The sequence below is a fragment of the Pelodiscus sinensis genome, chromosome 7, assembly GCF_049634645.1.
Source record: "Pelodiscus sinensis isolate JC-2024 chromosome 7, ASM4963464v1, whole genome shotgun sequence".
NCBI lineage: Eukaryota > Metazoa > Chordata > Testudines > Trionychidae > Pelodiscus > Pelodiscus sinensis.
The window spans coordinates 9,105,083-9,132,772 of record NC_134717.1 but is presented as its reverse complement, the minus strand read 5'-3'; the positions used below and the strand labels follow the sequence as shown (position 1 = coordinate 9,132,772).

General features: G+C 44.0%; 1 protein-coding gene across 6 annotated transcripts in view; it reads left to right on the top strand.

Annotated features, from left to right (window-relative positions):
• Positions 1-27,690, top strand: part of SEMA5B (semaphorin 5B) — a 372,195-nt gene that overhangs the window by 24,974 nt on the left and 319,531 nt on the right. The window lies entirely within an intron of this gene.

Sequence of the window (27,690 nt, the reverse complement as noted above, 5' to 3'; positions counted from 1 at the left end):
GGGCTGGAAGTGGGTAATGTTCCTCACCGCCTTATCCTCTTTCCCCTCCATCCTCACTGCTGGGAACAGATAAGCTCCTGGCCCCTTGATAGGGGAAGCACCTGATGGGCAGGGCCCTGCAGGATTCTCTCTCCTTTCCTGTAGCAGTGTTGGCTGCTGCTGCTTCCCCGTCTGTTCGATGTTATTAGCACTGGGGCATGCTCCTTCCTGCTCTGCCTGATGTATGTCGGGTCCAGGACCGGAGGTGCTACCTCCTACTTCACTGGCAGGATGGGCTGTGGGGAGAGCAGCAAATAGGATGTCAGGCCTAACCAGAAGTCTCCCAGCCTGCCTAACCTTGCAGGCATTGTGAGCTGCCGGCAGCTATTCTTGGGTGTTGAACAGTGTTCCCTCTAAGCTGCATGGTAGCACAGCTTGACTGGCGATTAATGAGTCCCGCCCAGGTCCATGCAGCTCACTGACTGGGTGGGGCTGATTAATCACGTATGAAGCTCTGCTGCCCGCAGCTTAAAGGGAACACGACTGTTGAACTACTGGGGTGTCTAAAGACCTGTTTTCAGCTTCGTGCTAATGGGGGCCAGAGGTAGGCCAGAGTCGTGACCCCCGCCCTTCCCTGCTTGCTTGGGTTCCTGACCAGGCCGCGTTTGAATGGCCTTGTGAGCCCACGTGTCAAGCCACTTTTGCAGCCCTTCTGGTCAACGCCTGGGGGCGTTGGGAACCCCCGTTCCTCAGGAGGCTGGGAGGCATAGAGTCAGGCTGTTGGTGCTTCCTGGGAAAGCAGCTAAAGGAGAAACAGCAGGGTAGAGAAGGTGTTCTTCAATGCAAAGCTGGGGGTTGAGCAGCCTAAGGGGACTGTGTGTGGAGGAGGTAGGTATAATGCAGAGATCACAGAGCTCAGAAATGGGGGTAGGGGAGTAGTGAGGGGAGAGCTCGCTATTGGGCATAGGGCAGCAGGGAGGGGGGCGGTGGCCGCCTCCTCAGCAAAATTCTGGTTGTCCCCTTGACCTAATGGGAGCTAAAGCCTTACCTGTGGAAGTGAGGCTATATCCCTTCATGCCAATTGAATATAGTCTGTGTCATTTAGGCCTCAGTAGACCTGCCTGTTTTACTGAGATGGGGGAGGGGGACAGGATAGGATTATTATTAGTCGTTCACTGGGGAAATATCTTTTATTGTGCCTTGCAAATTTTCATATGTGGTGGGACCCGCTTGGGCCATGTTTAGACTAGGAAAAGCGATCTTGGTTAAAAATGTGGTGTTACATTTTTTTAAACATCATATTTTTAAACACCAGTGTAAACAGGATTGAACTGTTGGGTTTGATCACAATCCACTAAAACATTTTCAAAGGGGTTAAGCCCTGCCAGTGCTATTGGTCTAGAAAGCATGCTAATATGTTTTTCATCAGAACCTGTTTTCCTAGTCCAGAGCCTAGATGCAGCTTTGCAGCAAACTCCACCATAAACACTTTACCCCACATTGAAGATGAATGAAACCTCCCAAATTGCATCCTGTGTAAATTGCAATTCAGCAACGCCTCCATGTAGCGAGTAGGTTTTTTGTGATGTAACTACTTTTCTGGGAAAGGGTTTCACTCTGAAACCCTGAGGAACATACAGCTCAGGGAGAATTTCTACCTTGCTCTGTTGGTGTGCAGACTGAGCTGCATGGAGTATGTTTGACCTTTCAGTCCCCAAAAGGATTATCAGAGAATCATAAAATAATTGGTAAGACTCTGAGCTAGAAAAGAGCTGTTCAGTCATCCAATTCATCCCTCTGCTGAGGCAGGATTGTTCCCGACAGTGTATTTTCTAGTGTTAGTTTTAAATGATTGAGCTTGTATCAGGTCCTGTGGGAGATCATTCGGCAGTCTAGCAAACCTTGTCGTTTGTGAATGCCGTCTGACTGACATTCAGCCTAAACTTTCCTTTTCTTAATTTGTTCCTATCACTCCTTCCTGCAGCCCTTTGGCCACCTCTTTCTCCTTTTTGGATTTTTATACCCCTCAGATAGGAGTGGTTGGCTCTCACATTACCCCCCCAGGAATTAGATTTTTATAAGTCAGTCCCTCTGGCTCGCTCACAGTTTGTGCTGCTGTCTGCTCTGAATTCCATCCTGTGGCTTCCCAGCTGAATCCTGATTCTGTGAGGGCTCTCATGCTCACAGCACTTTCCAGGATCAGCCCATCAATGTGCATTTTCCAAATGTGCAGGATAAGAATGGAAATCTGAGCCAAACCGCTGCATCTGGACATCTGGGATCTTCAGCAGTATTCAAATTCAAAACCCAGAGCTAGTTGTGGTGGAGCTAAGCATCCCAGAATGGGAAGCAAATGATGTAGGGTTTTTATCGCCAGCTCTGCCACATGCTCACTTAGTGACCATGGGAAAGTTACTTGCCTCTCTATGCCTCAGATTCTTCATCTGCAAACTAGGGATAATGATATCCAACTCTGTAATATCTTTAAGATTTATGGATGGTTATTGCTAAATGTTATTATTTCAGTTGGCCCCTCATGTTTATATTGAATCAAACCAAAACACCAGGTCCAAAAGACTCTGTATTTTTAGAATAAGAGAGATCTGCGCCCAAATTATGTGATCTAGAAGGGACTCAGAAGGACTGTCCCTTGTTTTAAAATAACATGCATACCAATTTACTTGGCAACCAGCTGGTCTTTATTGATATAAGAGTAGGTAAGAGGCATCAGCCTAGCACTGCAGGGTGACCACAGTATTGTCCTTTTTTATGGTTTGTTGCAAATAAACATTCCTTTTTTAGAAAGGTTACAGGTGGCCAAAAAGCACATTTGCTGCTAAGCTTGTACTAAAAGTCGAAGAGGACACAAAACATCACTGTCTGCCTCTTTGGTGTAAATCACATTCATTTCATAAAAGTCCTGAACACATCCCCTAAATTTTAATACCTGAATTTCAAGCCCAGTAGTCAGTGAAGTTTTTAGCACCAGATTGAGAGCACTCTTAGTTGGCAGGCAGATGGTCTTTTCCCCTCTTTTACATTCTTTTAGCACAGTAACGTTGCCAGTTGGGTGTTTGAAAGCCTCATTAATTTTCCTCACTGTTTGGCAATAAGACCTTACTTGTTCTTTGCTCTGTTCTGATTCTGAAACCTGCGCAGTTTTCAAGTTTGTTACTTGTTGCTTTGATGTAGTGCTGGATTATTTGCCTTGCTGTGAAACCAAATGGTTAAGTTGATTGATTGATTTTTGTTTGTTTTAGAATCAAATTGGGATGTATTGCCAAGTAGTGACTTTAAGAAGGGTGGGGATTTAGCGAGTGGGGCATGATAGGGGTCAAGTGCAAAGAAAAGGATGAAAAATGAAAGTGACTGATATTAGACCAGCAAGTTGAAGAGCAGATTATAGCATTCAGTGATGAAATCACCTGTCCTTTAGGCCATTTAGGCCACTAATGTTGTTTGTATCATCACAGGTCTCTAGAGATGTTAACTGCACTGTTTGGAGATGTGTGAGCTCTAAAACATTATTTTAATTGTGCATAATAACGTCAAGTTATTTCAGATGAAAACTGCATTTAAAGTGTGCTTTTCTTTTGTAAAGCAAGTCTGTAGGAATGACATTGTGGAACTGCATGTTGATTTGATTCCCAATGGCTCCATATGTCATAAGTTTATTTTGCAAGCAAAAAGATAGAGGCTTTCTGATGAGCGACAGCCCGGAAACCCCAACCTGAGACAGGTATGTTTAAAAATCAAATGTGTTGCTTACATAAGAAAAGCAGAGCTTTTGTGGCATTGCATTAAGGTAATAAAACTGTAATATGCATCAAGACAAAATAATTTTAGTGAATCTAAAAAGAAGCATCCACTGTGTCCCTGATAAATCACTTATCTGGTTTTCATTTTCTTGAGGGCGGTGAGTAGAAGCTCCAGCTAAAACAGGGAGCATAGATTCTTTTTCAATAGGAGCAATGAAGTGAAATTGCCAACAGAATCACTTCTGATCAGATGAGTTCCTGCTGCAGAAATTGACTGTGCTACCCAAGTAATGAAATGCTACAGTGTTCATCTGCTCCTGAGTCAGTTAGTATTGCTTCGCTCTCTCTTCCTTTTTGGCATGCCTCACAAATTGGGAAAGATGGAAGTGTGAAAGATTTTGTTTCCCTAGCATGGACTTTTATAAGTAGAAGAGCTTGCTGATACATCAGCAATAGCTACATCTGTCAGAGTGTACTAAGGTGAGAGAATTGGTGGTAAGATTTCCTAGAAGTGACATCTTCTCTGATTTGCGTAGGAAAATATTGCTCATCTCCTGGATTACAAATAATGTGTCTCATGGCCTGCAGCTGGGTTACCCCTGGCTGCAATCTCCTTGCTTCTCACAAGCTGAGGAGAGTCGGGTCTGATCCGTTCTTAAACAGGAGACCCAGATCCGAGAGCAATGTCATCTGTGATGGTTTAAGGGTATATATGCACTGCGCAGCTTTTAGCGACAAGGCAGTGTTGACACAATCCTCTCGCTACAAACCAGCCTGTGTGAATGCTGTTTGTCAGCACTTTGGTCCACAAAATACCTCCACCCCCAATGAGAGTGATCTTTTGCTTTATCAGCAGCGGAGTGCTCCTGAAGACAAAGCAGCGTTCATGTTTCACTTGCTGCGGCAAAACTTTATTGTTCTTTTTAAGCACCTGTGAACATCAAAAGTTTGGTCAATCAAGTGCAAGTTTAGACGAGGGATGTGAATGTTTAACTGGTAAGCCTCTCCCTTAACAGGTGCGGCTTACTGGTTACAGTTAACTGATGGGGGCTGTCCTAGCCTTGCAGGACTCACCGAAGGCAGGGGTGCTCCAGCCCGGGATGGAGCAGCCCCTGTTTGTGGCAGGGGCCTGCTTCAGTCTGCCCTGTTTAACTGGTTAAACATGATTTTACATCTGTAGAGTAGACCTAGCCTAAGTGAAACTCTTTCATTTGAACCTATGCTCTTCCCCAGGGAAAGGCTAAAATGGCAGCCTATTGCAGGATTTGCTCTCATTGGGATGAGCTGTTAAATGGTGGGGTCTCGTCCTTTATTGTGGTCTTTAAATACCCATGTCACACTTTGTACCGGTCAGGTTGTGAACCTGTTGTTTTGGCCAGATTGTAAATTAGGGAAATCACTTTCTATGGGCCACAGGCTCTTCCCTGAAGTACAGAGGAAAGCAAACATGTGGAGGAAGTGACCCATATATGGGAAGTAAGCAGTATGGTCCCATGTAGTTATGTTAGTGTGTAGTCATTTACCTGAATAACTGATAAGATGGGGCTCATCGGTTAATCCTAACGATTATACACACCCCTTTTCCCCTTGCTGCCTCTGTGTCAGAGGCAGAAGCGTGGGGGAGGAGGCAAGAGCTGGTGAAAGTTCGCTCCCTACGAGAACTGGCTTCCACGGAGCTGCCTGCGCGGAGCATGAGGTAGGCGGGTGGGAGCCAGTGCTCCAGGGGAGCCGGCTTTAAAGGTGGCTCCTTCTCAAGCACTGGCTCCCGCCTCCCTCACCTCCTGCATGTAAACATGCAATTGCTGGAAAATTCAGCGGTTACACATTTACAAAAATAAATGGTTGCTCACATCCCTGCACTCAGCCTCCCTGCCTCCATGAACTTTACAGAAGAATGGGGCAGGACTATCACTGGCAGCCTAAAAACTTTCTCCTTCCGTGTCTGCGGATGAGAGATGAGCCACAGGGTCAGTGGGCAGCTTTACCTGCTTTTGTATGCTCTGGGGGTTGACAGCCAATGGAAAAGTGGTGGCTGATCCAGTTGCTCTTCTAGGTATGATCTGTGGTTTTGGAGGACTGGATGCCTAAGGATCCGTGGCCTGGATACTCCCTTCCAGCCAGCCTCCTCCAGAAAACATTAACCAACCCCTCCTTAGCCCTGTAACAAATAGAGTCATCAGCTTCTACCCCCTCCCCTCCAAATTAAGAAGAATCCTTTACATCCAATAGGGTTGTTGCTAGAGATTGTGCATGCAAGGTTCTCAGATAACATGATGATAAACATCAGGATAAAACCCTAAGTTGGGCAGGTAGAATATTTGATGATCTCCTCACCAGTGAAATAGTGATAGAAATGTAGCCGTGTTAGTCTGGTGTAGTTGAAACAGAAAACAGGACTATGTCGCACTTTAAAGACTAACAAGATGGTTTATTAGGTGATGAGCTTTCGTGGGCCAGACCCACTTCCTCAGATCAAATAGTGGAAGAAAATTGTCACAACCATACATACCAAAGGATACAATTAAAAAAAATGAACACATATGAAAAGGACAAATCAGTTTCTTGCCATTTCAACCAGAAAGGACATTGTCTCAACGACTTGATTACCTGCATCCTGCTTCAAAGATCTTTTAAGACGACACTTGAAAGAGAATCCTCTGAACTGTCATTCATGCTTAAATTCGACACTTTACACCGAAGCTTAAACAAAGACATTAATTATCTTACCCATTACAAAGATAGCTTCTCTAATTATCACCTCTAATATCATTAGCTTACAGACATTTACCTCCCCCCTATTCCCCTTCTGTTCTGAAATCTGATTTGTCCTTTTCATGTGTATTCATTTTTTTAAATTGTATCCTTTGGTATATATGGTTGTGACAATTTTCTTCCACTATTTGATCTGAGGAAGTGGATGTCACCAGTGAAAACATTGCTGTTTTATTTTGTATTGGCCTCCTCCCTGTGTTGTTTCATGTGGCTTGAGAGAGTCTGCAGTTCAACAGCCTTGAGAGCAGTGGTGTTCCACCAGTTCTGAAGTAAGCAGTGTGGGCCCTCAATTAGCAGGTAGTCATGTTGCATATAGTCATTTACACAAATAACCGAGAAGACGTGGTTCATCTGTTAATCCTCACGATTATACACACTCCCATCCCCCTTGCCTCCCATCTGTCAGAGGCAGCAAACAGTGTGGGGCAGCGGCAGGTGAGAGCCAGTGAAAGTCAGCTCCCCATGAGCACCGGCTCCTGCCACACTCAACCAATTAGTCACACTCAACTGGCCATATAGCCGCTAGTGGCTAGCGTGTTGGCCACCATGGCCCTAGAGTATTCCTCCTCTCTTTCTCAAACGCATTCTGGTGTGGTACTGTGTATAGTTAGTTACTGTTTTCCTTCCCCACTGGTGGCTGCATTTCAGTGATGGGTGAAGTATTTCTCATATGACTGTGTAGCTGTAAGGAACTTCAATGGTATTCTGAATGAAAGGCACTTACAAATGTAAGGTTTTAGTCAGGCATGCTGACGAGGGTCAAAGGCCGCCGTAGCCCCGGGGCCTGGCAGTTCAAAAGGGCCCAGGGCTCCCAGCTGTTGCCAGCACCGTGGGCCCTTTATATCGCTGCTGCGGTGCTCTGACACACAGTGTGTGGCTCTGAAAGCTGGGGTAGGGAAGAGGGGTGCTGTTATTTGGGCGGCATTGTGGGCTGGTTGCCCCCAGCCCCGCCCCTTCCACCCGAGGCCCTACCCTTAGGGGCACAAAGCCACTCCCCCATCCATACCTTGCCTGGCGGGCTGCGGAAGCTTTCGGCGTCCCTGAGTTTATTACTGGTTAGAACAATTCCTTTGCTGGCAAGTCACCATTTAATCTCTTTCCCTAATTCATAAACTGTACTCATTTCCACCCAAATTCCTGCAAGAGCATTTTGCCTGGCTATCTTTTCCTCTTCATTCCGTGATATAACTTAATTGAACTGAATGAAATATACATGAACATGAAGTGGTGATTACTCAGCCATGCTTGTTTTAATTCACAAATGTAATTTAACTTTTTTTTTTTAACTAACTTCAATTGGTAGCTTCAAAGCATAGATCATTAAACTAATTAGAGCTTTCTAAATATGTCAAGCAGATTATGTAGCACACCAAAAAGACACATGGACTGTATAGTATTTCTAAGCATTATTGCTGGCCTGCGGTAGCAGCAGTTTTATGAGTCCAATAACGACACTTCTCTTCTTGAAATCCCCCCTCACTCCTCCCAACATGTGATTGAAATCTTGCATATTTGATGTTTGACCAGAGAATTTTTTTAGACATGTCCATTGAATCTGCTGACTGAAATGAGAAACTTTGAAAAGTTAGGTATAATAGACTTATTTTGAAAATTCTTCTTGACTTTTAATTTTTAAAATAAATCCATAGCTCAAAAAGGACTTGGACTAGAAAGTTACTGTATGCATTATGGGATTTAGGGCTCTGTCCTACAAGTTGCTTCTGCAACCCACTGGTGAGTGGGTTACAGGTCCCTCCTCTGTGTCTGATTTACAGAGGAGGCAAGTCTGTTGTTGTCCCAGTTATAAAGCCTTGACTCTTTTAGCTCAAGATGTAGCAGCTCTGAAGGTCCCTGGTTCCATCACTGGTGTGTCAGCCAAGATGACATTCATCACATTAAAAGCTCTTGTGCTGCTGAGTTTCTTTGGTGCTACTAACGTCAGGGGGCGTTGCAGGGTGCTTAGCACTTGGCAGGATAAAGCCTTTAAGCTCCCGGTCAGGAAAGCGCTGCTATTCAGGAAAGCAATTGAGCACGGATCTCAGTTCTGCTAAGGTTGGGTACTTGCACTTGGGTCTGCCCACTCAGAGCTCCTTTACAAAGGGTGTACAAATCACTTTCTGTCTGGCTGTGAGTTAGATACAGTGTGTATGTATGTGTTGGTCTGTAGATATGGCCCGAGCTGGTTGGTGTAACTTCACTTGAAGCCAGTGGGACTCTGTGTATGCAGAGTTATGCCCATGCAGAAGCTCCTTACAGGACTGAAACCTTATACTTGAATACCAAATGTACTGATCCAGACACAGACTGTAATCTGGCTTTGTTGCCAAAATCAGAAGCTGTTTAAACACTGTATTAGATCACATCTGAGTGCTTTTAAAATGTACTCTAGTATGGAAATAGTCAATTATTTTTTGTCAAGGTCCAGACTTCAGAATAAATTATTATAATAACTCACCCAATAATAAGTAAAAAATATTTTGGGGTCTGTTCAAAGGAATCTCATGGTCCTGCTCTAGAGTATCTGAGACAGATTCATCCCCTGTAGCCAGTGGAGTTGCGCCATGGAGTTTCTGATCTTCTTACATCCACGATGACAGTAATTGTGCCACTGTACTATACAGCGTGACTGTATTTCCGAGTTGGAGGAACTGCAGGAAACTCACCCAATCTGCTCTGTGAAATCAATTTGATAATACAGCACATTGTTTTCCTTGATTTCCCACTTATTTGTTCCTTACTCAAACAAAACACCTGTTGAAGCCAAGGATCAGAGATGCCTCATGGTTAGTAAGCAGCCACAGTTTCCCATTTACAGGATGTCAAAACCTCTGTGTGGTCCCTCTTTAAAAAACAAAGCACAATTCTGTGTGCAAAATGAGGCCTGCCCGTGAGGTTTCTGCCAATGAGGGCCCCATTATTGTCTCTGGTGCTTTGCAAGTTATTAGCAGAAGTGTAACACGAAATCACTGTCCTGTGGAAAAGTGGCACTGTTTTCTTTTAGAGCTGATCATGGGTGAATCTGCAGGTGGGAATTCATGAGGTGTGTGATGCAATCCATCTTGCTGAAGCAGGAAGCCCAAGAGATACGAGAATCAAGAACCATGTTCCCCAGAGACCTTCCTCTTTCATTTCTTAAGTATTATGGCTGCATATTTTAGCCATGCCAGCTACAGGCATGGGGCCAAATCTAGCCCTGATGTAAGTCCATTATCATCAATGGAGTTGCCTGCCCTTACACAAGGCTAACTTTGGCCCGTGGTAGTTAAACTTCTGTCATTATTTCCACTAAGCCCTTCTCTTTATGTAGGGGTTTAGAAGCTGGCTGTAAAAATGTGCTCCATGCTGACAGTTGGCACCTCATCATCCTCGGATCAAGGCTTGCTTTTTTTTTTTTTTTTTTTTTTAAACAGATTGGGAAAGAATTATTTTGAGTTTTTTAACCGTGATTTCCTGGATTAAACAAAAATAGAAGTTTGCAGGTGAATAAGTAATACCTGAAGCATTCTGGGGTGGCTTGGTCTTTCGCATATAAGTGTGAATCTACAATAAGCTTTAGGTCTGTGATGTAAGTAGGAGCCATGGAAAGAGTGAACTGCTGTCAAGGTTTGATATCCTGTCACTCCATGTATTTTGCTTCAGAATTCAGGGGAGAAGATGACCATCTAGGACAAGAATAGAATGTAATGAACTGGCCATGTGTCCGTGTACCACTGCCCCCTACTGGACCAACTTTTTCCCTGTGTGTCATAGGCTCTGGACTGCTACCTAAAGCTGGACAGCTATAGGTAGCAAGTAGCATATCTAGTTTAGACATGTTTTCTGTGTGTAAATTACCACACGCGGATTTCAATCTTCATGATTTTGTTCTTTGTTCAAACAGACGTCTGCCTGGGTGTCTTGTGAAATGTTAATTGCAATGTTGAGAAGTCATAAAATTTGGTTAGGTGACAAATGATAGAGTGCACGTAAGTCACATGGTGTGATTGCTGCTGCTAAAGAATTTGCTAAACAAGAAGAGAGCTTGACTTTGTCAGTGGTAGTGTGAATTCTCATGCCAAAGCATATTTCTACAAGTATCCCCGATCTTTATGGAATACATCTTTGCATTTGAAGAAAGACATATGCAAATGTTTTTATGAAGAGAAAAAATTACACCTATGATTATGTTGTGGAAAATGTATAAAAGTAATTGGGAATTCTGTCTACAAGATCTTGCATTTTTTTATTCGAACTTTTTTTCCACGGCTTACCCTTTTATGCTTCAGGTTGACCCTCTCTAGCCCAGCACTCTCTGGCCTGGCAACATCCGTGGTCCGGCATGATTTTAGCCAGCTGGATGTCCACTTGTCATGAGTGTGGCCAAGTTTCTGGCAGTCCTAGAAAGTTTGTTTACAGGTGCCAGTCCTGGCTCTCAGTGTTCTGTGCTGTTTAGCTCTAATCTACCCCTAAATGTCTTCTAAGAGCCCAGAAAGCAACAGAAATGTTGGTAAATCTGCTGGACAATATTGATCTCCCATGGTTTGGCACCGGTCAGGTCCCAAGGGTGCTGGATTAGAGAGATTCAACTTGTAATAGCATCTCTGGGTTCCTCTCTTATCTCAGATGAAAAGAGTAGGGATGTGAAGGACTAGACGACTATCCGATAAGCATTTGCTTATCGGATAGTCGACAGGGTAGTCAACTAGTCGCTCCCTCGCCCCCCCTTGCTGCCTCTGTTATATATTATAGCCTGGCTTCGGGTTCCTCATGGCATTTTAATGCATCGACTATTTGATTAGTCAATTAACCCAATACTTAACATCCTTAGACAGGAGTGCTGTGGGTTTGAAGCAGGGAGCTCTGACTTTTGTTCCAGCTTCTGTCATGAAATTCCATATGGTTATGGCATGTCTCTCCCACAGAATCCACATGTCTCTAATGGACCATATTTGTTAGAATACTTACCTGTTTCACAACGATTTGGTGAGACTATTCATTATTTGTAAAAGCACATGGAGATCAGCAGGTGGCAGTGCCAAGTACAAAGTTATTGTAACATTGACAAGTTCATGCAGGTGTATTATTCAACATCCAATGAGAGACTGCATATTTAAAACACTTGCTATTATATGTCCCTGCCTCATTCTAACATTCAAGGATGTTAGAATGAGAAAAATGCATGTAGAAAAATGATACAATGCAATCTTTATTAATAGTGTCTGGGTTTCATTTTCAATAGGTCCTACTAAATTAAACAGTTGCTACTTTATGTCTCTACTCGAAGATTTATCCAGCATTGCCCAGGTCCTTAACTCAAAAAGTTTTTTGTTTTTCTTAATTTAAATCATTGCATGGGGTGGAGCTGGGGATGAGGGGTTCAGGATGCGGGCTGCCCCAGGGACAGGCTGCCCTCTCTCACCGCAGCAGCTTGGGGCCAGGTGAGAAACTCCTGTCCATGGCTGCTGCAGTGGGCACAGCTGGGGGATGGGTACATGTTCCCCAGCTGGGGGACAGACACATACTCCCAGATGGACAGACAAACAAACAGACAAACTCTCTGAAATATACAGTATAGCAGAAGATAGCTGTCCCTTTCTCCAACCCTAACCATTACTGTCCCGATGGTGTTATAGCTGTCCCCATCTCTGGCCTCTTGCTGCCCCCTTCTGGTCATTCTACAGTATAAACTCTCTCCTGCCTGACTCCTCTCTTTCCATTTTTTGAGAAACAATCGAATTCCGGACACATCCCATTGTCTTGGCATAAACAAACCTTTATAAGAGAGGAAGCTGCATACCAAACTCGGTAGTCCTAGCGTTCACCGTTTAAGAGATGTTCTTGGACTCTCAGATGGACAGACAGACACATACATTTCTAGAATAGATAGGAAGAAGATTGCAGCCCCATTTATGTGGCCCGGGAAGGAGCAGTCCCGATGTACAGTGATCCCCTTCTTCAAAAATAGAGCGCCTGTTTAGTCATACAGTGGACTGGCTGCCATTGAAGGCACTGAGCCTGGTCTGTCTAGTTGGGAATATGGCCTTGATCCTGAAAATGTTTAAGTCTTTGGGTAACTTTGCTCACATGCATGGATCCATTGTGAGAACATCACTGTTCTGCGCTGCCCTCCTATCTGCTGATGTATCTTGATGAGTGTTTCACGGGCAGACCAGCTGCAGTAAGTATCAGATAAACATGTATTTTAAGTGTATATGGAAGAGTCCAATATATACGCACGCATTCCTTTGTATTCGAGTATCAGAGAGGTAGCTGTGTTAGTCTGAATCTGCAAAAGCGACGAGGAGTCCTGTGGCACCTTATAGACTAACTGAAGTGTAGGAGCATAAGCTTTCGTGGGCAAAGACCCACTTCGTCAGATGCATGTTCTTTATATTCTTTGTTACAGTATTCAACAGTATAGAGTCAACTTGGCCACAAGGCCTGTTTTGTTTTTTCAAGAGGTGTTGAAGCTTCAGAGCTGCAGCCGAAGCATCTGGGAGCGGTGGCTGCCCTGTGTCTCTTCAGACCAAATCTACGAGCCAAATTCTGACACCTTCACTCACATTGTGTAATATCCCACTTGCACGTTTTCCCACTTATTCCCGTTGGCACTACTCAGTGTGTTGCGGCAGCTAACCCTAAATGATGTGTGAGGCACAAGGAAATTTAACAATTAAAATAACAAAAAGTGAAATAATTTGTAGTGGGTCAGTTCCCTGGCTCCACCAGCTATGGGCAGCACCAGTGCTCTCCTTTGAATCCATGCAGGCCTTTCTGTCCCTCTGCAGATTAGTAGTAGGCACATGCTAGGGATGTGCAAAGTTAATCAGTTAACTGGTTAAGCAGTGGGAGCTGGAGCAGCTCCCCACCTTCCAAATTGTCCGGAGCAGCCCCTGTCTGTGGCGGGCCTGGGTGCCCCCCAACCCTTTAACCGGTTAACCGCCCCTGTCTGTGGTGGGCCCGGAGCAGCCCCTGCACCGCCTTTAATCCGTTAACATATTAAACAATACGGCTGTGTCTAGACTGGCAAGTTTTTCCACAAAATCATCTGCTTTTGCGGAAAAACTTGCCAGCTGTCTACACTGGCCGCTTGAATTTCCGGAAAAGCACTTACGATCTCATGTAAAATCATCAGTGCTTTTCCGGAAAAACTATGCTGCTCCCATTTGGGCAAAAGTCTTTTTCCGAAAGACTTTTGCGCAAAAGGGCCAGTGTAGACAGCATAGTACTCTTTTCCGCAAAAAAGCCCCGATCGTGAAAAAGGCGATCGGGGCTTTTTTGCGGAAAACTGCGTCTAGATTGGCCATGGACGCTTTTCCGCAAAAAGTGCTTTTGCGGAAAAGCATCCTTCCAATCTAGACGCACTTTTCTGAAAATGCTTTTAACGGAAAACTTTTCCGTTAAAAGCATTTTCAGAAATTCATGCCAGTGTAGACGTAGCCTACGTGTAACTGGTTAACCAATTTAAACAGGATTTTTCATCTCTAGCACACCCCTATCCCTGTAAGCATCCCTTGGAGTGTTCATCTCTTCTTCTGCTGAACATGCGTTAGCCATAGACTTGACTCGCAAAGAAATACTGCACACCAGCTTACCAGGATCGCTGTACCTCACAGCTCAGAGATTGTAAAATAAGCATGCACTAGCTTTCATTGTAAACCAAAGAACACAAATTTGAGGAGCACAAAGTAGCATTAATGGACTTTTGAATTAATGGGCTTTTACATATAAAGCAAAATTATAACAGCTTTTCTCGAGCCTCAGCTTAACTAACAAGATGTTTTTCTGTCTCGTAAAATGTCTTTCAGTGTTACACAGCCAGACCAGCTGCGATCTTCTCTTCATAATAGAAGCCAGTCCTAGGTAAAGCATACGTGGGTGTACCTCCGCATTCCCAACTGTAGTTCCAATCATCCATTTTCTTCCTTTGTAAACGGGGTAACCCCGCTTCCCCTACTGCTTCTTATTTCCTGTATAGAATCTCCCCTGGACACTGCCTAGTCACTTGATTAGCATTTTGTTCAGACAGTAAATAAGCATGGTGGAGTTTACAATACTGTATTCAATTTACAGTACAGACAGGTAGATAAGTGTCCTGCTGCTTGAAAGAAACAGATTGATCACCTTCTGATGACCAGTCCTTTAAGAGTCTAATTTTCAGGTCAAGTACAAAATTCCTTACACGTTATATGTATTTCAGCGTGATTTGTGATTTGGTGTGACAAGCATTCAATCGAGACATGACATGACACTTTTTAACATGATTATATAGGCTCGAAGGGGTCACAGGGTCACAGTACATCCCCCCCCAAAGACTACATTCTTCAGCAGTGAAAGACATCCACACTGTCAGAAGCACTTAGCATGCAGTAGGGATGTTAAAGTTAGATTAATTAACTAACTGAATAGTTGCATTGCTAGTCGACTATCTGATAAGCTTCTGCCAGAAGGGATCTATAGATTCTCTCATGCATCACAACCCTTTAAATTTCACGTTGTTAGTCCTGTATCAAGTCTAGTAACTTGTCTGATTAAAGCATACCTTCATGAAAGGCCTCCTGCATTGCTCTGAAGACTTCAACAGATGCAGAATACACCGCTTTCCTTGGTAGTCTGTTCTAATCTTAATCACCTTGGCTATTAAAAAGTGCACCTTTTTCACAAGAACTTAAGAACAGCCATAGTGGGTCAGACCAGTGGTCCATCTAGCCTAATAACCTGTCTTCTCACAGTTGGCTGATGACATGCTTCAGAGTATATGAATAGAACAGGGCAACTACTGAGTGAGCCGTCCCATTGTATATGTATTTATGTGCGCGCGTGTGCGCGCGCGCACACACATACACACATATATCTTCACATTATTTTAATTTATTTATGTAGGGTTTTTATTTCAGACTCCATAGTAAAAATAGTGAACAGTTGTTTCTAATCATCGTAGAACAGAAACACAAATCAGGCGTGTTGTATGTTCTTGTCTTGTTTCTTTTGCTTAGGTCATTCAGGGGTTTAAAGACAACCCAGATTCAGGGGTTTAAGGATAGCCCAGATCATGAGGTTGCATGATCACTTTGGCTAATAACCATTGATGGACCTATCCTACATTACTTATACTTTTTTTTCCAACCCAGTTATATTTTTGGCCTTCACAACATCCCCTGGCAACCAGTTCCACATGTTGACTGTATGTTGTGAAGAAACCTGCTATCTCTTAATTTCACTTGGTGATCTCTTTCTCTTACATTATGTGAAGAGGTAAAAAACACTTCCTTATTCACCTCCACACCATTCATAGTTTTGCAGACCCCTATTGTATCCTCCTGTACTCTTCTTGTTTCAAAGTTGACAAGTCCTGGTCTTTTTAACCTTTCCTCAGATGGAATCTTTCCATACTCCGTAATCATTTTGTGTTGCCCTTCTCTGAACTTCTCCAGTTCTAATATCTCTTTTGAGGTGAGGTGATTGGAACTACATGCCACATTCAATATGGATTTATATAGCAGTATTATATTTTCTGTCGTCTTATCTGTCCCTGTCTTAGCGGTTCCTAACTGTCTTTTAGCTTTGACTGCTGCTGCACATGGAGCAGATGTTTTCAGAGACCTATTCACGGCTCCAAGAATTCTTTCTTGAGTGGTAACAGCTCATTTAGACCCCGTCATTTTGTATGTATAGTTGGGATTATGTTACCAATGTGCCTTACTTTGCACTTACCCACATTTCTAATTTGAATTTGTCTGGCTTTAGCTTCCACCCATTGTTCTTTAGAATAAAGAGCCCTTTAGTACCCATTATTTTCTCCCCATGAAGGTACTCATACACTGTAATCTAGTCACATCTCAATCATCTTTTTCATAAAATAAACAGCTTGGGCACTTTATTTTTTCTCTTTATAAGGCATTTCTCTAGTCCTCATAACTCTTTGTGGCTCTTTTCTGCCCTCTCCAGTTTTTCAAGATTTTCTCAAAATGTGGATACCAGAATGTGGCACGATATTCTAGTATTAGGCTCACCACAGCCATATACACAGGTAAAATCACCTCCCATACTCATGCTCACTGTGTGTATGTCCAAGGATCACACTGGCCCCTTGTATAATGCTCTGAGAGCTCATGTTAAGTTGCTTGTGCACTATGAACCCAAAATCAGAGGCACCTCTTTCCAGTATATAGTCCAGGGTTTCCCAACCTATGGGTCAGGACCCAAATATGGGTTGCCATTACACTTCAAAAGGGTCCCCACGTGTCTTCCCCTGGTGGCTCTTAAGGAGCCATTCACACATTTTTTCAATTGCCCTGGGTCACCAAGTCTTCCTGAATTGTCAAAATGGGTCCCCATCTAGAAAAGGTTGGGAACCGCTGATTTATAGTCCTTCACACTGTAGCTTTGGCCTGCATTCTTTATTTCTAGAGGCATGATCTTACATTTGGCAGTATTACAATGCATTGGTGCCTGAATGGGCCCCGTTTATCAAGCGATTCAGATGGCTTTGTGCCTGCCCTAGCCTGGTATTATTTACCGCTCTGCCAATCTGCGTGTCACCCATAAATTTTATCAGCAGTAATTTTATATTTACATCCAGATCGTGGATTAAAAATATTAGCTGGTGTCAGCCTCTAGTACTGATCTCCACAAGATACAGACCCATTTGAAGATGATTCCCCATGTTCTTCATAAGACTTTCCTGGATTCCTGTTTTGACCCTTGTTCTAACTCTGTTACTTGGGGGGAAAAAATGTGGACCAGAACCTTAGCTGGTGTAAATTTGTATAGCTCCACTGACATCAGTGACAATATGCTGAGTTACATCAGCTGAGGATCTGGCCTTGTGTCTTGGTGGCTTCTCTGGGATATCTGGTACTTTATGGCATGGATGGGGAAACTCAGGTTCGGGAGGGTTTGGTGTGGCCCCTGGTTTGCTTGGGTTTGGTCCCCGAGGCTCAGAGCCCCCCTCCTAGCATTGGGGAGCCCGTGCTGGTGCTCCATCCCTTCTCCCCCCACCATGGGGCTGGAGCACACAAGATCTATTAGCATGGGTCCCCCTAGGGGGTGTGTGAGGAATATGAGGAGGGTCTTTCTCAGGGGCCACCTCAGTGAGGGTTTATGGGTTTTTTTTGTTTTTGTTTTTTTTGCTTCTCACTTGTATGCAGCATCCAACTGTTTTTTTTTCTGTGGGTCAGTGACCTCTGACCCCCAAAAAGTTCCCCACATCTGATCTATGGGATGTGTTCATGTTCTCTTGTTTCATGTCACTCTGAGGCTTTTGGGGGAACTGTCTTAAAGTATGGATCGAATTCTGATCTTGCGTGCACCAGTTTTACCGGTAGAATTCTATTGGCTTCAGCAGAGTTATTCCCAGCTCATACCACGATAAGTGAGGTCAGAATTGGGCTCCTACTGTTCATGATTTTGGGGGTTTAATGGGCAAATTTGCCAGAGGATGATAGAAGTTAAACTGAAATGATGGCTTCCAGAGTTGGGCCTTAAAACCATAGATCTGACTTGCCATCTGGATCCTAGCTCCATAATGAGCTGATCCAAAACTCATCACTTTCAGCGGTTTGGCTCTGAACTCTGTAGCTCAGACTGAACTCTGGCACTATGAGTAATATCAGACCAATGGTAACAATGCTCCTTAGAGAATCTGTGAACAATGATTTGTCTTTCCCAGAGCTGGCACAGGATAAAACTAGCAGCGATATATTACTGGAGTCACACTTATAGGTATGACCAGAACTGGAACAGAGGAGACCTTTGAGAATCAATTCCTTGCTCCCAATGAATTTCTTTGCCATTTCAGCAATGTAACAGAGGCAGATAGAACCCCGAAGCTTTCTCTGTGGCACAACATGTGCAGGATATTGTAGAAATCTGTATGCATTAATGTATTTTGCACAGATTTATGCTGTCTCCTTGAGGGAGACATTCCTATCCATGCTGCCTTTAAAATGAGCCCAGTACATTTAAGTGAAGTAATACAAGGATGATTCTTCTGTCTAACAAGGGGCTGAGTGGAAACAATATCTTGGGACATGGTTATGGCCTAGTGGATCAAACACTGGGCTAGAACTTAGGAGATCTGGGTTCTATTCTCTACTCTTGGCTTTCTGGGCCAATTTGTGCAAGTTGCCCTGTGCCTCAGTTTTCCCATCTGTAAAGTGGGGATAATGTTTATCTCCTTCATAAAGTGCTTTTGAAAGAGATGAACAGTTGACAGGGCTCTGGGAAAGAGTTTAAACAACGAGGAATCCGGTTGCACCTTAAAGACTAATAGATTTATTTGGGCATTAGTTTTTGTGGGTAAAAAACACTTTGTCAGATGCATGGACTCCATCTGCACTTTGTGAGGCTGAAAGAGAAGCGTTCCTGTACACATCTGGCTGCAGGCCAGGTCCATATGCTGTTAGCTTGTGTGCTGCAGTGGTACCTGCTGAAGTAATCACTGAGGGGGGTGGGAAGTGTCCTATTGCGGAGGAAGAAATAAGGCTGCTCTCTCCAGAAACCTTCAGCAGAAGATTGCAAATTAGCTCCAGGAAAGTTCCCTCAAAATGTCTGTGGAGGATTCATGGGGCATCCCGTGACATCCTAACTGTGCTGGGGAATGAGAAGAAATAGTGACTCTACCTCTACGGCTTATTTCACTATCTCTTCTAACATGATTAAAAAGGAGTAAATGAACAGCTCTGTCCCTGCAATATCAAAACTAACTGTATACGTACCAGAGGTTCCTTCCCCTGCACCAGGCGCACCCAGGGTGGACTGTAGGGAATGGCTCAATTGCTCTGGAGTTAAAAACAGTCCTTGGCTCGCTGTGTCAGTGAACCCCTGGTTAGTGTTCCCTCTAACATTTTCTATCCTTGGGCATGTTGAATTTTCTTTTGGATGGGTTGAAATTTCTTATGTGCAACACCAATGTGTGGATGTGCACCATGAATACAAACAAAAACATTATATAAAACAAAACAGTCCATATATGTGGAAGAAAATATATTAAAACAAGGAATAGTTAACAAGGAGTAATGCTTACGATATTTAATATGAAATCAAATAAAGAAAATTAACACTACCCTTGGAGTACATGTATCCTCATCATTTCTAACAACTCAAGCTAGTCAACACAGCAAAATGCATATTATCCACACATAGCTCAGCTTTAAGATGCTAAACAAATCTGAGTCAACTAGAAATAGTATTTGCAAGGCGCACATGACTAATACAATATTTACTGACACTGGAAAGGAGAGTAAAAGGCATTCACTAACGCTTATACAGTGTTTCTGGAGAATGTTTAGGAAAAACAGATAAGTTCTCCTGGTTTGAAACTTTCACCTTGTGTGTGTCACCAACTCAAAGAGTAAAAGCCCCAGAACAAATTAACACATGGTTTCAGGGTTTGTAGACAGATTCATGTTTCAGAGAGCTCGCAAATAAGATTTCATCCTGCAAAAGTAGCATCATACTTGCATACCTACTACTTGCTACTTCTGACTCATTAGAACCAGAGCTCTATCACAAAGCAAAGATCTGGCCTTACAGCAATACAATTTACCATGTATTAATTAACACAGGATTTAAAAAAAAATAAGTTCAGGGTTTTAGATATGTGACATTCCAAAAAAAATCTGTTAAAAGAATCTTTTTCATTCTTATCTTAAGCCATTAACACCTATGTAAACTTTGTTTGAAATGTAATCATGCAAATGTCCTCCTGGTGTGCACACACCCCATGCAGCTTGCTTTCCTCCAACCCAGCCAGACAGGACTGCAGTAAGTGAGTCCGGACACTCCAAACAAATTATCCTCTGCCTTCACCTCACTGCACAGATGCCAGCACCTGTCCATCCACTCTTTCCCCCCCCCATCTACCTCATGCAGTCAGCCCTTTATCTCCCCCTTCCCAGCCCAGGAAGGTTGAAGAGACTGCTTGGTTTCTGCCTTTGTTTGTCTGTCTGTCTGTCTCTCTAGCTCTCTGACTATCTTTCTAGCTCTCCTGGGCGCAGAGGACTCTTCAAACTCAACTACTCTCTGACTTCACCCAGCCACTTATTCCTGCCTTATTTCACCTGTTTATCTGCTCTGGAAGCGCTTCAGTTTAGCATGTGGCAGCTCCCTTTAGCTGCTGCTTAGCTAGATGCTCCTCTCCCCTGCTGGTCAGCTGAGCTCCCTGCCTGCATGGGAGCTCTGAACCTCTGTGCTTGCTCAGAAAATACCTGTGCAGTCATGCAGCTGCACATCTTAGAGGGAACTTAACCCCTGTCACTTGTTTCCCACACTCTTCTTTCCTCTTCTCCTAATTGTTCATTTCAAGGGGTATGACTGCAGCTTCCCCAAAGTATCCACAGAGCTCTTGGAAGAGGGGAGGGTTCTCCACCAAGGAAGGCATGCAGCTCTTGGTAAAAGTGGCATGTCTGCAGCGCCTCACTGGAGCAACTATTATCCTCCTTTGCCTTCTAGTGTGCCTGCCACAGCTCCTTGATTTTCACGTGGCGCTGCTGCATGTTCCTCTTGTAGCTCTTTTCCACCATACCCTGAGCAACCTGTTCGTAGATATTGATGTTTCTGCAGCTGGATCAGAGCTGTGCTCAGGAGAGGCAGGAGCATGTCTACAGCGTGGAGTTGGCATGGGCAGTTGCTTGGTGAGCTCTCCATGCCAAGCAAAGTGGAAAGGGAATTTCAAAAGTCTGTGGGGCTTTAAAAAGGGGAGAATGTGTAACTGTGTGCCTGTGCACTGGGCAGTGGAGTTCAAAATGATAACTAGAGTGATCATGATGAGGAATTGTGGGACACCTTCTGGAAGCCACTAAGGTCAACATAAGTAACACAGTGACTACTCTAACTCTGCATTGACCTAACTACATTGACCTAAGCTCTTTGCCTCTCGTGGGGGGGTATAATCATTAGGTCAGTGTACTGGGCGAGTTACAGTGGCAGGAGCAACCTTTTAGTGTAGACACTGACAGAGCTAGATTAGTGCAAGGCATCTTACATTGACTAACTCTGTAATGTAGATCAGGTCACAGTAAGAGACAGTTCCACCCGTGAGAAGTTCACCATCTAAGGCCTTGATCTTGTGAACTAATCCACTTAGATGAACCCGGTGCACCATTGGAGTCATTGGGGCTCTGACTGCATGGACTAGCTTGCAGGATAATTTAAAGACAAAAGATAGGAGGAAAACGGAGTAGTAGTTGTGATAAAGTGGAGCTGTAGAACTGGCTAAATGGTACCTAATTTGATGTTAAAAATTCTCTTAGAGATGGTTAATACTTTCTCTCTCCAGCTCTATGTGCATCAGTTCCTTTGCATCTAAAACAAACTGTTTTGTAATCCTATGTCTATTTTTTTAAACTCTGTTTTCTGCTGGTTTTCATATATTTCTGTTACTTTAAGTTATAGTTTGATCTTACAATGCTTACCGTGGATTTCCTTTGGGGGGAAAATGGTTTCTGTACTTGTCTGTGTGAGATGTGAAAAGAAAAAATAGAAGGAATTTTTTGACAAGAAACCGATCAATATTCCAAAACTACTGGTGGTGAGGTTTAACGTGTCTGGTGCATCCCAAGAACCTTCTGAGAGTCCCCTGACAGTTCTTGCAAAGAAAATGTTAGGGTGCTTGTGGAATTTACTTAGTAAGTTACAGAGAATAGTTTGAATCTCTGCTATTAAGACTTCCTCTCCCCTCCTTGCTTGTAAGGTGTGGGTTTTTTTTTTATTTAAAGAAATTTAACAGTATGAACACCAGTGGTTCACAGTGATTTGTCTTTTGTGATTTTTTTTTTAAACGCTATTCCCATAGTCTAGCAAAAAGAATCTGACAAATAGGGTAGGGGAATGGACAGTCTATAGAATAACTAGTAAAAGGAAGATGTTAATAATCTGAGAACGTTTGGGTGTTTCATGTTACTTAAATAAATATTGCCTGCGATTTTAGACAACTTCAATTCTGGCTTTTTGATACAGCTTTCAGCATCGCTAACTTCAGGCCAAGATATAACTACAGTAGATGTTATTTGAAATACTCTGTTTATCCATATTTGGTAATAATTTAGGACCCGATCCGCTGTCCACTGAAGTGAATGGGAATTTTTCCATTGGTGTTTTATTGGATCCAGCCTGCAAAGAGAAGATGGTCATTTTTAGGAGTATGATAATCCATGGTGCACATGCTAATTTGATTGGAATTCCCAAGCCTTCTGCGAATGGGGCATTTCCAAAAAGAGAGAATTTCACTTCTTGGAAGATTAAAAAATTTCAAGGTGAGGAAAAGAGAAAGTTGCTTTTGTTTTCCATGTTTGATTATTTTGAAAACTCCTGAATGTAAATAAAATTGGAGGCAGATAAAACCCACATCTCACAGAAAACATTTTAAAGGGAATAGTATTATAAAGAAAAACTAACAAATATTTTCTCAAATGTATAACGATAAAATCTTATTGTGCCTTTCTTGTAAAATACGCAAAGATTTTTATCTTAAAGTATGTATTTTCTATTCTCTGAATTATCACTGCGAAGAGATGGGTCTGATTCACTAATGCAGTGTTCCAGTTCTATGCAAGTATAATTCCATTTATTTAATTCATAGACTTTTAAGGCAAGAGGGGACCATTATGATTATCTAGTCTGACCTTCTACATAACACAGATCATAGAATTTTGCCCAGTAATTCCTCAATCAAATTCAGTAATGTGTGTCTGAACTAGACTCAGCATACCTTTTAGAAAGACATCGAATCTCTATTGTTAAGAATGAAATGACTGAGGGGTGTGTCTAGACTACATGGCTCCATTGACGGAACCATGTAGATGATTTTACTAGACATAGCAAAATGAAGCGGCGATTTAAATAAACGCCACTTCATTTTCATCAAAATGGCTGTCGCGCTTACAGGAAACGAGGTTTACAGGATCTGACAACAAAGAGTTCTGTGGTTGGCTGATCCCCGTCTAAAACTACCGCGCTGTGTCGACAATCAGTTGATCGGCATAGCGCGGTGGCCATTTTGATGTAAATGAAGTGGCGATTATTTAAATCGCTGCTTCATTTTGCTATGTCTAGTACACTCATCTACATGGCTTCATCGACGGAGCCATGTAGTCTAGACACACCCAGAGGATCTACCACATCCCTTGCAAAACTGTTACAGTGACTATCCTCTTCCAAAAATTTGCATCTTATTTTCAGTTTGTCTAATTTCATCTTCTAGCCATTTAATCTGGCAGACAGAGGTGGAACAAGATTGAAGAGCCTTTGAATATCTCATCTCTCCCTCCATGCTGGCAATGTATAGACCGTGATCTTAACCTTCCGTTTTAATAAGTTAAATAGATTGAGCCACTTAAGGGGTATTTTACAGCCCTGTTTTCTAGTTTTACACCAGTGTAATTCAAAATTAATTAAGTGGTGAATCAAGCCCTATCACTTATTTTGCTTTGTTAGAGGTCCTGGTCCTTGCAAAAGTTTTGTGCTTGCAATGCATTCCAAGGTATGAACCATTTGCGCATGACAGGCAGGGGGAAACATACAGCAATCCGGCACTCATTGATTTTTTTTTTTGTTTAAACCCGATATATGTGATTATTTGCAAATGAACAAACCCTAACTTTCCTTAGATTCTAAGGCCAAGGGAAATGGCAGAGAATGGTATTGGAGCAGCTTCTAAAATTATAATTGGTGCTTGGGGGATGGGACAAATGTGATATCGGCACTATGCCATCATTGTTGCACAGACCAGCTGCACTGTATTGTTGTCTACCTTATGACCCTGCTCCTGTTGAACTCAATAAAAGTTTCCCCATTAACTTTAAAGGGAGCAGAATGGGCCCAAATACTGTAAGATTCTTGGAGGGAGAGACCTGTTGCATCCAGTTACCTTCTGCCTTGATTGACTCAGAAAGGTGGCCAGGAAGAGATGTGAGGGATGGCTTTCAGCTGAGGAGAGCTTAGCACAGCTCCTGTCTAGGTTAGACAGAAGCAGGTGCTTGTATGAGCTCCTCAAGTCTGTCAGTAGGCAGCAAAGCTGGAATTTCAACTTCAGTATAGTGCAAGGAAAGTTAGCAGCCATAAAGGCCACCCAGTATGTGAAGCAGAGCCCCATGTGTGTGGCCACCAGCTGGCTGGTGTGTCATTCTAATGTCTCCTTTTCTGTCCTCACAGGCTCCCATTTTAACTACCAAGAGAAAATCCCAACACTGGGTCCCAAATTTTATGGCTTGGGGCAGTGTTAGATACAGGATGCTAGTTCTTGCTGTACTATAACTTCGGTTTAGGTGCACATTTGGGGATGTGTGCCGTTTCTTAGTGTCTAGTGTTCAATTTTTTGATACCAGACACTAAGAAACATCTTCTGCTCCAACTGGCTTCTTGAAGAGCATGGGAATTGAATGATCTCAGAATTCCGGGGTTTTCAGTTTGGGGGTTCTGGCCTGTCTTTAACCTCTATTCCAGGAAGAGGGCTAGCTGCTTCCAATGTAGTCAAGTCAATGTGCTTGGTACATATGCTCACCTATTTGCTAAGATGTCAGAGTTTCTCAAAGGAAGCCCAGATTCATTACATAAATTGAATAAAGCTATTGTGGACCAAGTACCAAGAGCCAGGGTATGCTCTCCATTTCCTTGCTGTGAAAGTGAAGTAACTCTATTTACATCAGTGAAGTTACTCTGGGTTTCTACCCATGGAAAACAAGAGCAGAATCTAGTTTCATTTTGAGGATCTGATCTGGGGCGCTCACGTGATTCTCTTGAACTTCAAAATGTCAGTTGGGGCTGAAGATGAGCTCGCGGTCTCAAGACAATGGCCAAAAGCAGGGGTCTCCTAGCCCACAAGCCATCTACAGCCTGAGCACTTTCACAGTCTGGCCTGGGAGTCCCTTAGGCCTGGGGTGTGTGTGTCTGTACCCAGTGCGTGCGGGGGGCGGCCCTGACCCCTCGGTGATCAGGATGTCCAAAGTCGGGGTCAGTATCCCTTTTTTGCAGGGCAAATGCGGCCCATAGGACCTAGTCCCAAAGTACAGTTCTCTCTAACCAAGGTAAATAGACCCCTGTAGGCCTAGTCCCAAGGTAAGTCTACTGCTAGGGAGCAGGGTCATTGTGGGGTGGGGAGGGAGGAGAACCCAGGCCTTCCTGCTCCAGCGGGTCCCAGCCCAGGGTCCTGTTGGCAGTGGGGGATTTCACTGCCTGCTCAGTGGGAATGCGGCTGGAACACGCTGAGCTCCCGGAGGACAATCCTCCACCCTGGGCCACTTCCTACCATACCTGGCACCACTCAGCTCCTCGGGGTGTTGCTCAGCATGATCGGCCCTTGTGGCTGGCCTCCCTGCTCGGGGCTGTCGCTGGGGCTGCGTCTGAAGTAGCTGCTGTCGGGGGTTGCTGCTCCTGGGATGGCTCGGGGTACTGCTGTAGGGGCGACTCAGGAGCTATGACCTGAGCTCCTTCCCCTCTGGCGGTCCATCCCGACTGAGCTGTTCTGCTGCCTCTTATACTGCTCCAGCATTTGGAGCATGCCCAGTCTGGGGAAAGGGGCGGGACTTCCTCCACCCACAGACTCTTAGGCCCCCGCCTTCAGTCCGGGGTACGCTCTCCCCGTCACAGGAGTACATGGGGGAGGGGCGAAGGCGTGGTTGGGGCAGAAAGGGGCCTGGCTTGGGGCACAAAAGTGGACACACCCTCCCCTCGCGTCCGTAGGGACTTCCAGCCTGGATTGTGTGGATGAGTTTGAGACCCCTGCCCTAAGGTTTTTGTGACCACTGCAAATGAGGAAGCACCTGCTCCTTACGGTGAGTTAGAAGCCTGAGGTCATTTCCTTAGTGATGAAAATGGACAAGAGTTTGTCTGTTACACAACACAAGGTTGTTGGTCAAGGCTTTATAACAGGGCAGCATTCTCAATATGCTGCAAATAGTTAGACATAAGCTCCCTCCTTCCAGGCAGGTGCCATCTCCTGTCACACCCAAGTAAACGTCATCAGACCCCCTTTGTTCTGGCTAAATTGGTTAATAAATCTGTAATGAAGAACGTATTGATTCCCAAAAAGCTGGTATTTATTTGAATAAAGATTCTTTTCTGTGTGAGGATAGCACCTAGAAACGTGTACCATGAGCTGCGTTGCTCCACTTGGAGTTGCTTATATTTTCTGATAAGCTACCAGCTGATGGATGTTCTAGCGGAATGCAATCTGAAAATCGATGTTCTCTTGTCTGCTTTTAGTCATTGTGCTCCATTGCTCTTTGTGGTCTTATGTTATTAAAATTACGTCCAGTGTACAGCTGTATTGTGTGATGAGGTAACAGGGACGCAGATCACATTTGGATTACTGGATCAGACCTATTTATTATCTGCTCAGGTATCTGATGTGAATTTTCTGGCAGTGTCTGAGTGGATTCTGTAAGCTGAGAATTGCTTCCCCATCACGGACTGCTACATGCAGCCAGTCCCTGCTACATGCCGTGTACGTTTACTTCATGGTATGCTCCACTGGAGCATAATGAGCATGTGTATTGGAAATCGCTCATTGCACGTGCCAGGAGAGAGGAGGGATTCTAGGTAGACTCAATGATCAAGGGGCAGGGAAACAGGTGGCTCGTGGTGGTTTCACGTGTAAAGGGGGTGTGGTGGGGTTTGAATTTGGTAGTGGGGCTGGGGAGCTAAATGCAGACACTTCCTTAACCGCTAGTATGGCCGTACGGCATCCAGTGTTGGGAAGAGGAAACTTCAGACAAAAGGGAGCAGCTGGCTCTATGGATTCGGAGTAGGTCTGACGCTAGTATGGTAGTTAATGAGCAACGTGATCACCAGGACAGGAGCAGCTGGCTGTGTTGTGATCTCTGCGTGTTGCACTTAACAGTGAGATGATGGTATCTTCTTCTCCTGCTTTGTGTCCATTTGTTCTCTCTCCTCTCTGGCCAGGAATTGTCTTCTCACTGTGTGAACAGTGGCTGGCGTAAGAGATTCTCCGTCTCTGGTTGGGGCCACAAAAGGCACTGAGGGTAGGTCTACACTACCCTCCTAATTCGAACTAGGAGGGTAATGTAGGCATAGCGCACTTGCAAATGAAGCCCGGGATTTGAATTTCCCGGGCTTCATTTGCATGAAGCCGGCCGGCGCCATTTTTAAATGCCGGCAGTTCGAACCCTGTGCCGCGCGGCTACACGCGGCACGGAGTAGCTAGTTCGGATTAGGCTTCGAACTGCTGGCATTTAAAAATGGC